The sequence below is a fragment of the Podarcis vaucheri genome (genome assembly GCF_965113315.1).
Source record: "Podarcis vaucheri genome assembly, chromosome: 11".
In the NCBI taxonomy this organism is placed as follows: domain Eukaryota; kingdom Metazoa; phylum Chordata; class Lepidosauria; order Squamata; family Lacertidae; genus Podarcis; species Podarcis vaucheri.
In genome coordinates, this window is record NC_138749.1 from 22,977,440 (window position 1) to 22,990,491 (window position 13,052).

General features: G+C 41.2%; 1 protein-coding gene across 2 annotated transcripts in view; it reads left to right on the forward strand.

Annotated features, from left to right (window-relative positions):
* NDUFS4 (NADH:ubiquinone oxidoreductase subunit S4) overlaps positions 1–13,052 on the forward strand; it is a 52,473-nt gene that overhangs the window by 21,160 nt on the left and 18,261 nt on the right. The window lies entirely within an intron of this gene.

Consider the following 13,052-nt stretch of genomic DNA (forward strand, 5'->3'; position numbering starts at 1 on the left):
AGTTGACCTTTAAATGTGTTTCTTAAATTTGAATGCCCTTATGGTGACATTGATAAAGTCTGCAAAAGAAATAGGCAAAATATTGTAGTGATTCCTAAACTGGGAGACAGAATGTGGACATTTGCAGAGGATAATTTATGTGGGTGATACGTACTCAGCTTAAATGAGACACAAAGAAGCCCTCAATATAGCAGAATAAATACTTTCAAAAAGATTCCTCGCTTAGCCTTGCCACAGATGTTTTTCCTACATCTAAACAGTCAGATCTAAAGCATGGGTCCTTCAGTAGCATCCTGAGTTTGTGGCCTAACAGCAACACCAGGTGAACCATCCATGGGTTGAATTCCAAAGGTCTGGAGTTTATCCTGAGGAGCTGATATCTATAGCTTGCCAGCTGAGCTTGGCTGACATTATAAAATTCAGGGTGAGAGGTGGCCCCTCTAGGCTTTGTCTATGTTGGGAAATTGCCCTGTTGCTGACGTGAGATGTCAGCAGTGGTCTCCCTTAGTGAAACTTAAAATGATTTAACTTCTACCATATGAAACAAAATTGGTTCCAGTACTATTATAGAAATCCTGTTTCTCCTTTTATAAAGTTGTGTGTGTCACATATAGTTCTCTTAAACTTCAGTAATCTCTGCGGTGTTTCTGCATGAGCCCTCGTGCCTGTTAGTCCACTCACATTCTGATTTGTTGAGTTGTAAGTATTGCTCTTCCAGATCACTTTGCAGCTCAAAAACAGGAAAATATAAAAGTAGCTGTCCTAATTTGTTTGTATGCTATAGCAAGAAATGCTTAATCCAGTACGTAAGTACCACAGTACTATTGTTAATTAAATAATAATAATAATAATACTAGTGGCAAGTTGTTGCTGGCAAGCTTGGCATAATAATAATAAATACTGCAACTCTGATTGTGGGATTCCTGGTCAAAATGAGTCAACTTCCTAAAGATTTCCAGGTTGGTATAAGATGCCATTTGTCCCCATTCCAGTTGGGCTTTGTATATTGGAAAGAATAGGATAAACTTATCCTAAACCGGCAGACTTCATTCAGGACAAAGGAGTAGCAGGAATCTTCCTGCCCTCCCTCCTCTCCTATAGAGTTGAAGGGATCAATGTTCATCATAATGAACTGTGGAGATGTAAGTGGGGTAGAATTTAAAGGATCCTTAGAGATATCTTGTACTTTTAATGTCTGCACTGTGGTTCGGAGCCATACTTCTCACATTGAGAGTCTGGCTGCTCCTAAGAGAGGTACCCTGGGGGTAATGTAAAGTAGACTCATCCCTAGCCCAAAAGACATGGACTGCAGTAGAAAGTATTGTTTCATTCTCTCCCAGTCAGGGGCCATGTGCCCACCCACTTCTTCAAGTGGTAGTAGTGAGGGACCAGCAATGCAACCCTTTATTTTTCATGGCCTGTTTTGTTTCTGCAGGGAACCTGAAAGCATCTCTGTGATCCCTGTCTGCTCCTTTGATCTGCTTGACCTCAGACGGGAGATAACTGAATGCTGCCAGCTGAGCTGTTTGTCTTTACTTTGTGCTGGTTACGCTTGGAGGCCCAAATAATTCTTTTGAGTTAGGGGTGGCTCTCTGTGACACAGTTTTAAGACCTCTTGTAGATAATGCTATGGATACTTCAGTATCTGTTCTGGAGCTTAGTGATACTGAAAATTGTGGTCATTGTTGTAAGGTTGACTTGTGGATTTTGTGACCAGTTCTTGAACTGATAACACAATAATCTCAGCGCAATCTTACATATGTCTACTCAGAAGAAAGTCTCATTTAGTTCCATAGAACATACTCCAAGAAAGTGTGTATTTGTGCACGTAAGTGAATTAGTAACTATTCACTTTGGGTACCTGTAGTCAGCCTTTTACCACATGCCCATCAACTTAGGGGCATGCTACAACCCCCAGGTTGCTAGCCAGGATATCAGTATTGTTCTTCAAGAACTCTATATGATTATGAGTTAGTAGAACACCACCTAGTAACAGAAGAACTCAGTAAAATTAGAAAATACAGGTTGGTGTTTTGAGGGAGCTGGAGGTCTGCTTAGCTGAAGATTTGAAGCATTCAAAAGGAACAGAGTTTGAATTATACATTTCATTTCTAAATTTCTTTTAACATTGACTTTCTAGCTGTCACTTCAGAATTGCTGGTAATATAAGGCATTGTACAATATTTTGCATTCAGTTAGAACATTTGTTACTGCCAATACCTCAAGCAGTATGTTTTAACAGTCTGATGTACTAATGGCCTAAAATTGATTCTTACATTTAACTCAGTACTTCTGTATTTCAAGAGTATGTTTCATTCCTGTTATAGGATTTACTGTGGTTAGGGGACATCATTGGGTCTTAAAAATGAATGCGAATGAAAACTGGCATAGATAAAGATGGTCCATCTTGGATTGGGCAAGTAGGCTAATGGTCTGATCTGGTATGTTTGTTAGTAATGAACAGATTAATGAATGGCAGTTAGGAATTAAATATAATAAGAGCTACCTGAAAATGGAGAATACAGGAGCAAAGGAGAACATTTCCACAGAGTTCCTAAAAAATTCTTTTAAGACTGGTAAGAGAGATGAATGTTTAGTTGATAGACAGAATAGCACACTATGGTTCTTAAGCTGAAACAGGACTTGTAGTGCTAGACAGATTTACATATTCCCTGGTATGTTAGGAATGCCGCAAGATTTATCTTATTTTAGTAAATGCATGTCTTACCTTTCCACCTGGGGACACCCTTGGCAACTAACAATATAAAATACCAAAAAATTACACTCAAGTAAAACTTTTAAAAAACATTTACAAATGAATAGTTGAATAGCAGATAAGTACCAAAACACACCAGCCAGTTAAGTTTTTTTTTAAAAAAAGCAGAAGAGGGCCAAACATGGATCTTCCTTGTTGTAAAGGTAAAGGGACCCCTGACCATTAGGTCCAGTCGTGGCCGACTCTGGGGTTGCGGCGCTCATCTCGCTTTATTGGCCAAGGGAGCCGGCATACATGTGGCCAGCATGACTAAGCCGCTTCTGGTGAACCAGAGCAGTGCACGGAAACGCCGTTTACCTTCCCGCCGGAGTTGCATTTTGACGTGCGTTCGAACTGCTAGGTTGGCAGGAGCAGGGACTGAGCACCAGAGGGTTTCACAACTTGGTGCAGCTCCAGAGCAGTCTCTTTAAGATTTACCCCACAAATGTGCCTCTAATAAAGAAACCTCCTCTACTAATCCATCAAGTGTCCTGACCACAAATGATTTAAGCCTTTAAAAGTAATAGTTAGCACTTTGATTTGAGTCTAGAAATGAATCAGTAACCATCTGGAACCACAAAGGATGGGCATCTTATGTTAGGTTTCCCAGTAAATGGCACTGATAGCTTAGATTAGGTTTCGACATAGGGAATGTGTCGTGATTATGCAACTCTCCCTGGGGATCTTACTGAGTGATAGCATAGAAATATCCATAATGATTTTTTGATATATATATATTTTGCAAATAAGCTCCCAAAATGTTAGTAACCCTCCTGTGTATATGTCCCTGAGAAAGAGAGATGGGGTCTGCCAAACTACTCACCAGGAAGAATAGTTAACCTGGGCAAGTAGCCTGATGAGAAACTACAGGTCTGAGTTGTTGGGACAAGAAGTATTGGCTTACTCTTTAAAAATACTACCCAGCGACATCTTTTCGTTCATGCAAGGACTTCTGCTTCAATGGAACTTCTCCTTCCACAGCATCCCCCACCCCCCGATCTGTTTGGGGTTTTAGATTGCAGGGGTGGAAAAGGAGGGGGAGATTGCAGGCAGAAGTCCTTGGGCGAACAGAGTGACTTCGTTGGACATGACTCTTTGCTAGGAATGTCTTGGATAAATCAAAGGTCTTAGTTTTATAATGAGCTGCCATTATGAGTTTGGAATAAATTAAAAAGAACCAAGCTGAAAGGCATCCCTTGTAATCTTTTATAGACATAACATGTCCTATAACATACTTTGGATGAAATGTGGTTTAACTCTTGCTTGTCCTCCGTCGTGAGATGTATGAAAAGGACTGGGTTCGTGATTCATATTCAGCAGATGAAGTAGGCTGGAGGAAAAATCCATGTTTAAAAGGCAGGGGCTAAACATATTTCAGGCTGCTGTATTTGCATTTTTGTTATTGGAGATACCTTCCCTAATCTAAACATAACCTTGTCTTTGCTGGCTCATGAAAACCTCAATCCTAAACACATATCAGTAGGCTTCTGGCACAAGCAAGCGATTTTGCGCAATTACTAAAATATCCTCTCAAATGAATTGTTCAGTGCTTCCTAACTACGCTGAAAACTCCATTTGTGGGAACAATGTTCCAGCATTGTACAAGCATCCTAGAGGCAGCCAATTCTTCTGTACAGAGATTCCCCAGAGTGCCTTCCCCACAGGACAGGCTCAGGCCTTATCTGCAGCTTACAGTGGTACCTCGGGTTAAGTACTTAATTTGTTCCGGAGGTCCGTTCTTAACCTGAAACTGTTCTTAACCTGAAGCACCACTTTAGCTAATGGGGCCTCCAGCTGCCATTGCGCCACCGGAGCATGATTTCCGTTCTCATCCTGAAGCAAAGTTCTTAACCCGAGGTACTATTTCTGGGTTAGTGGAGTCTGTAACCTGAAGCATCTGTAACCTGAAGCATATGTAACCCGAGGTACCACTGTATTCTGTGCTCCAAGACTTGTGGTTTGCCCCATTTAGCTGCTGAAGACTAGTTTCACTCTCTCGTCTCCATCCAAATATATTCTTACAGCTAGTTCCAGTTCAAAGCATAGTTGAAGGACAGCTGTATCTTGGACGCAGGCATTGGAAGGATTATAACTGCCATGTGACCAAAGCTTTCTGTTTAAACTGAAGGTTAATGTCATTGACAGGAGGAAACTTTTCTTCTTTGACCTTAACAATATAGGAACTGGTTTGTTTGTTTTTCATACACTCACAAAAATTTGTTGAAGAGAAATCTGGAAAAATTGCAGTGTTGCTTAAGATAGCTGTCAAATATCCTGAATTCTTGGCACCATTCTTACTGATAGGATAGCATTCTTTCTTTGCTGACCAGCTGACAGAATCATTATATGACGACTTGCATTTACTCTGGCAAATTTTATTTCAAGTGTCTTATGACCACATGAGGCCCAGTTATCTGAGCTGCACTCCGACTCTGAAGCTCAGTGAGTATTCCCCACTAGAATTAAATTGTTCCTCGGCATCTACCAATCAGTCCTAACTTTTTAATAGAATTGACTCTCTTAATAGGTTCCAGTGCCACATTGTCAACATACAACCATTGAAGCTGCCTTATACATTGAGTCAGTCTGCTGATCTATCTAGCTCAGTATTGTCTCTATCAGTGGGACCCACCTTTAATCCAAACATCCATTTCGGGAATGCTTTTCTAGTTTGAAAATCATGTATTTGTGTTGCAGTTGTACTGCTGTTACAACCCACTTTAGATAAGGCTTCAGCCTGGTAGTGGGCCCTTATCCACCAGTTCTGGACCAATGATCTACAGTGACTGACGGCAACTTTCCATGGTTTCAGATAGGATCTTTCCCAGCCAATACAAGGGATTTAATCTGGAATTTACTGCATGTACAACACGTGTTGTGCAACCAAGATATAATTCATAGGGAGCTATGGTTAGCACAGCCCAACAAATCCTCATCCATTTTTCATGGTTTTTTCAACCTACCCCAATGAAATTGCAGTTTTTATTATAGGGAGGTGTTTTCTAGGGAAAATATGGAGGCTTTCTTACTTTATTTGCTGGTTGCTTGATATGCTGTGTCCTATTAGTACACTCTTCCTTGGACTAAAGGACATAACCATTCTTTTTGTTTACAACAACATTAATGTTTTCTATTTCAAACATTTGATTTCTTCTCCCACCCATCTTTTCCAAGGGTAATTAAGGAACCTCAGAAGCAAATCCAAGACATGCCTAAATAACTTGGCATGGGGCTCCAATGCCATACTTCTTAGTACACTGCGGTCCTTGCTACTTGAAATTCTTACAAGAGCTGTAAAACTATGCTTAATTAATTATATAGTTCTTGATTTTAAACATGTTCATGCACATAAATTTGGAGAAGAAAAATAACTATTACATGAAACTGTTTTCCTTGTAATCTGTGTAGAAATTAAAGTGCATTTTTACATTTTCAAAGTTTCTAGAAAGTTTCATTTATGTGAAAGGTGGAGTTCTACAGGAAAGGGCAGTCTTTCTTGTCACACTTATTTCAGCTGTCTAAAGCTTAAGCTATAACCACAGAGTGCAAAGAATATGTTAAAATCCCAATTTAGTCCTTTTTTGTGTCTGGTGTTACACCTTGCCTCAAATGCTGGCTGCACTTTTTCTGCTTATCATTACTGGTTTAATTTGATGAATTTCAAGTAGCCCTGATGTTTAAGCACATCAGATTTGTAATTGCATTGCTGGAAAAGTTAGTATATCTGGGGTCTGCAGACTTTTTTTGGGTGGCTTTAAACTACATCTCCCTAGAGGTGGGTGAGGTTTTCTCTTTTGAAGTTATTTGAACACAACTTGTTGATTGAATTAGTTTTTTAAAAGGGGGGGGATAGAGATTTGCATCCTTGAAAAGTGAAAGAAGAGAAAGTTGTTAAGACAAAAGTGGCTATTTATCTGTATGTTTATTTCTAGTGGAAGCTGATATCACTGGTTAGTATTTGGCACTGTAACTGTAAACTGGTTCAGTTTTAGATATAGAGAAACTTTTAGCAGTATTTACTAGACAAAATAACTCCAAACTGGCTTTAAAAGCAGAGATAACTAGAGCATCATCTGTTTGAATTGTACCCTATTGCCACAGAACCCATGTTAGCTGTGGAGTCTTGTTTTGTGTATATGGTGGCATTGTTATGAAAAGAAATTCCAGATTAATTAGATGGGAGACAATCTGCAGACTTAAAGTCAATGGAAATGTACAATTAATTTATGGTCTGTTTTGACTGTTCACATTTAACGTTTAGCGCAATTTATTTAACTTTATTTTAGTCCTTCTTTTCCAGAATGCTTAACTTTCAGTTTCTTTTGCATTCTTCCTTCACTAATCGTGCTCATGATTATCACTTTGAAGTCTGCCATGTTGAAAGTGATAATCAAAGCCACAATTAGTGGTGGCAGATTCAACTCCGCAAGTAGTGTATGTGAAGCAAGGGAGTAGAAAATAGAAGCCATTTGTAAATAGGCAGAGCTCTGCAAACACTGAGGTGCCTTGTCTTCTATTCCGGAGAGCTTACTAATTGATTATCGGCTGTCATGTAGCAACCTTGGTGGTGAAGGTACATTTTAAAATAGCATTTGATTGATAGAAAGTGCAGTAATATGCCACATGATTTTTCTATTCAAGAACTCTTGCAAATGGGCCTTGGGGCTAATACAGGCAAACCATTACCCTTAAACTTTTTGAGACGGTGTGCATTTCTGTAATACAACCATATAGCTTGCAGTCCCCCCACCCCAAATGAATGCTCCAACGCAGCCCTTTAAAAATAAATGAATAGGATTTTGAGAATAGAGGTCACGGTAACATAGTACGTGCATATTTATATTTAGAGAAGTATATTCAATTTTTAAAAGATTGATAATTCATTGCAATTCATTGCCTGCCAATTAATTCCCTCTTTAATTGGAATACTGTATCTCAATTCAGCCCCCAGTGCTTGCTGCCACTTGCTTTTCTAAGTAATTACTGTTTGATTAAGCATGTGGTAGTGTTAGCAAGCTCAGCTGGCTGGCTAGTGATACAGAGCTTTCTGTAAAATGTCTGCAGGCAACAAGTTCTCCGCCAGTCGACAGACTGTAGCAGTGGCAGATCTAGCAACGAAATCAATATATTTATCCTTGTTTGTAAAAGGGTTTTATGGTCTTCCAAAAGAGAGGCTTTACATGAGAGATGCTCATTTCCCATAATGGCATTGGATCATCATTTGGTAGCTTTTCAAGTATTATTGTGGGTCAGCAGCAGCTCATTTTGAATTACTAACCTGACAAAATACTTTTTGTGATGGTAGCTGCATTTAGTTTTCAGATTAAGGGACTGGTGGGTCTGGCTTTCATTTCTTCAGTTTCTTTTCACTTTGGTACATGGCCGTGCTATCTCTGCTAGGTTGCAGGAGCGTCTGAGATTGGGGGTTATACCATTTTTCTAACATCTCAAGTGTCTGTTTTGTCTGCTCAGAGGGCATTCTTGTGCAGAGATTTCAACGCTTTAGTCTGGAGCACTGGGTCAAAGGATATGTCTCTTTGGAAGGCAGATGGGAGACCTTTTTATTCATGAAGTAGCATTTCACTTTACATCAAAGAATAGTAGGTTTTCAGACCTCATTATGATGGAAGTTCAGTGCAGCCCTTTAAGAAGACATGCAACATATTCAATCTGTTTTAGATGCTTTGGGAGACACTTGTCATAGTAACTTTGCAAGGTTTCAAATTTGCTATCCATAACCACTCCAATCCAGCATTAGTTTAATGCTCACAGAAGATTTCTGTGCATTCATTCCCTGTAGTATCAGGAACCACACATGTAATTTCTGAACTTAATTTCTGAAATCAGAACCATATGAACAGTGCAAAATAGCTTTCTTGGGGTGGTTGGGCAGGAGAAGGCATGCTACAAGACTGAATCCAGCCCCTTCCTCTGTTCTGAGGAGGTGACAATTCTCGTACCTTCCATACAAATGGCTGAGATTGTCATTGTCAATAATAAATGTCCCTTTAGCACTCCTTTTAAAGAAAAGCCTTTTGTTTTACAATTAATTCCAGAAATAACACAGGATTCTAATTGTTGGGGTCTCTTAATAACAACTCCCTGAGGTGGCAGGATTCCCTATCCTTGTTGAACACCCCTCCAATATCTTATTGAATTTTTCTATTAAAGATTCTTCAGCTTCCCTGCAGAAGTTTTTCATTAATTAGCTACCTACAGTTAGAGCTTCCTCTGAACTAATCTAGTGTCTCATTGCAACCAGCTACAAATTAAATGTGCTCATTGAGCCTTCCCTCTAATATTAGATATTTCATTATTATTATTTTTGAAATTATGAATTTCACATATTTGGATTCAAATAAACTGGATCCTGTCTGGTTTTTTTTGAATCCACCTTAAAATATGGGTTCAAGCATACAACCAGAAAGATAACAAAGTGCTGCAGCTTCTTATGGAGGGTTGGGGGCAATGGCTTCCTGTGATATTTCAGGTCAGCTTTTCCCAACCTCAGTTACCGTTGGACTACAATTCCCAACATTCCATACTGGCTGAGGCTGATGAGAGTTGTAGTCCAAGATTGGGAAAGGCTACTTTAGGTCATATGTGATCATGCTCCAGCTGGTCTATAGTATTACCTCTTTAATGTGCCCCCACAGGTCTGTAATATGTCAGGGGTATTGCATAGGAAGCATATAAGCCCTCTTGCCTTTCTGTGGGGCTGTTTCGCCTACAAAGCAGTTGATACGGCCAGGGTGAGTTCAGCATTAGGAGGAGTGTCTGGAGAGGCAATGCAACCAGACACATTCCTTTCCCCCCTGCTACTAGAGATCTGTGTGGCAGGGAGAAGGGTGTTGGGGTCTGCCAGTGCAAGGGGAAAATCTGTGTGGGTTTTGTTCAATACATTTTTTAATTCAGATTTGCTTCCCTAAGAGAGTTGAAATCTTGCCACAATTTGGAAAAGACCTCCTTAATTTGGATTGGCTTTTGCTGAATTTGGAAAGTTATTTATTGTTTATTTTTGTTACTATATTAAACAACAGGGAGAGAAAACCTCTAAGTTGCTTGCATAAACACAACAAAAGACGACTTCTACAACAAAGAGGTTCCTGTTTCTGGTTTGTAATCGGGGCAAGGGAAAATTTAAAATAAATGTTAACAAATGTATCAGATATTTACAGTTGCTGAGAGGAGAAACGGGAGCGGGGTATATAATAAATGTGAGTTAGGAAAACAGGCTTCTAGAAGTAGTGTTTAATGGGGACTTGAAAGTTCTAGGCATTAATTAACAAAACAAAGTGAAAGTTTAAACTGTTAATAGCTGTGACATCCCTAAAGCATAGCAGTGCAGAATGCTAACACTAACAGTTCTCTATTGTGCACTATTTTAACAGGGTAACTGTGTCAGTTCTTCCTAGCTCCCCTACCTGCTGTCTTTGGAAATAATCTTCATTACTTGGTGCTTGTTTTTCCGCCTTTCATTAACAATGCCTATCACAGCATGAAAGTGCAACATCTCTCATTACTCAAAACGGGGAAGAGGGGGGGGGGAAATGTATTGACTGGCAGAGGTTGGGGGCACAGCATCTAATACTTCCTAAAATATTTCATATTAACGCTTGCAAGTTAACATAAGAGGACCTTCTAAGCCACTGCAGAGGCTTCTCTAGAGTAGCCTTCAGTAACCTCCATGTGTTTTAGGCTAGCTGGAGTTGATAGGAGTTGTAGTCCAAAATGTCTGAAAGGCCCCAGGTTAGTGCAGGCTGTTCTAGACCCAAAATCTTTGCCCACCCTGTTTACTCTGTGGCAAACGCGTAGTTGTGTTCAGCTCAGCCTTGTGTTACCGTATTTTTCGCTCTATAGGACGCACTTTTTCCCCTCCAAAAATGGAGGGGAAATGTGTGTGCGTCCTATGGAGCAAATGCAGGATCCTCGGCTTCGCCGCGAGGCGCCTGACCTGGAAGCTGGAGGAGGAACAGAAGGGACTCCTTCTGTTCCTTCTCCAGCTTCGCTGAAGGGCGCTGCGCCTTCTCCCTCTCTGCGCAGCGCCCCTCCTGTGAAGGAGAGGCGCTGCACAGAGAGAGAGAGAAGGCGCAGCGCCCCTTGAGCAACGCGCCTATCAAGCGAAGCCGGAGGAGGAACAGAAGGGTCTCCTCCTGTTCCTCCTCCCGCTTCGCAGCGACGCACCTTTCCAGCGAAGCCGGAGGAGGAACCGAAGGGTCTCCTTCTGTTCCTTCTCCAGCTTCGCTGAAGGGGCGCTGCACCCTCTCCCTCTCTGCGCAGAGAGAGAAGGCGCAGCGCCCCTTCAGCGACGCGTCTGTCCTGGCTTCTGCTTTAGCCCTGCACAGCCTCTTTGGGCAGGGGGAGCCTTCATCCCGCTGCCCTGAAGAGGCTTGGCGGGGTTACCCCAGAAGCCAGAACAGCCACACAGTATCCCAGAAGCCAGATCCCTCTTGCTGTTCTGGCTTCTGGGGTTCAGAATAAGTTTTTCTTGTTTTCCGCCTCCCAAAACTAGGTGCGCCCTATGGTCCGGTGCGCCCTATGGAGCGAAAAATACGGTAATTTATTGATAATGCTTGAAATTGGCATGTTGGACCCCTTTCCTGTTTCCTAAACTGCCCTAGCCTCTTGCGTGTGAACATTTAAAGCTCTATGTGTGCCTTTGTGGCCTGTCTTCCCATACAGTTACACATTAGTGGGAGAACCTGCCTTTAATTCTGTGGTTGTCTGTGTCCAGGGCAGCCGTCTACCAGCTCCATCTGGTGTGTTGATGGAGACCCTACCTGCTTGCACACTGTCTTATCAGAGTGGTACATGCTTTGGATATCTCCCACTTTTACTGTAATGCATGCTTTGGATATCTCCCACTTTTACTGTAATGCATTACTGTAATGCGCTCTACGTGGGGCTACCTTTGAAGCTGATTTGGAGACTACCAGAAAACTACTCTGTGGCTACCAGAGTGGCGACTGGAAGCAGCCACCAGAACCATATAACACCGGTCCTAAAATATCTATATTGGCTCACAGTATGATTCCGAGCACAGTTCAAAGTGTTGGTGTTGACCTTTAAAGCCCTAAATGGTCTCAGCCCTGTATACCTGAAGGAGCATCTCCACCAGCTACACTACTTTCCAAAGACATTTGAAGGCAGTCCTATACTAGGAATTTTTTAATGTTTGATGTTTCATTATGTTTTTATATTCTATTAGAAGCTCCCCAGAGTGGCCGGGGCAACCCAGTCAGATGGGCAAGTGGGGTGTAGTAGTAGTAATAGTTCTTTTTCAAAAAAACATCTCAATAGCTTTTATTGAGTTGGGGAGACACTGGTTTTGAGACCAAAGCTTTCATAGAAGGATGTCTATGTCCAAGAAATAAGTTCAGTAAAATCCATAACTCTTCCCACCCCCCTTTATACAACCCTTTCTCTCTTCAGGCATGCTTTACCTCTGCAATGATCGCAGGTTCATCAATCACTTTAGCCATGTTTAGGTATAATCCTGCATGATCAGAATACTAAATTGTGGGGAGAGCCTCCATGAGCACAGCAGACTCTGCAACCCCAGCGCATGGAGGGCAGTGGGAATTTGACAAAGTGGATGAAGCTAGCTAGCGTGTCCATTCTCTCCCCATTTCACCATTCTAATTATATAAAGAGTAACAGCACCTCAATAGTTGCTCCATGCATCTCAGGATGACAAGATAAGTTATGAGGAGAATATTATTGCAGGGGGTTGGACTAGATGACCCCCAGACCCCCCTTCCTATTCTACAGTTCTATGATTCATTGTCAGCTTTGTGGAGGCCATTGCTAGCTGTGTTTTTGGTCAACAGTGTAAATGGTTTGCTATACAATGGAGTCAAAAGAAATCCTGTGCAACTCCCCTTAGCTGTTCTATAGTCATAGTTTCTTCTTTTTAACCATTATTTCCTGATTTTTAAAGCAGAAAATAATGCTCATTGTGGCACAGAATGGCAGCAGCAAGGTAACAGTGGCAAACTGCCAGAATCTGCAACTGAGCATATTTGGTGGGAAATTGCTCATGATTGGCCTTTCTCAGGTTTGTGTAGCATGGTGCTTCTTTTGGGGAAGATGAAAATTCAGAAATCTATCTTTCTGCCTGCATGTCTAATCTGACAGTTCCTTTTGTGTTGAACTTCGCTGCTGGTTTTCTTGTGTTTTGTCTGAAAAACTGTCAAGCAAGAAATGCATATACTTAAAGTCTCTCTCTCTCTCTCTCTCTCTCTCTCTGTGTGTGTGTGTGTGTGTGTGTGTGTGTGTGTGTGTGTTTGGAGTGGAT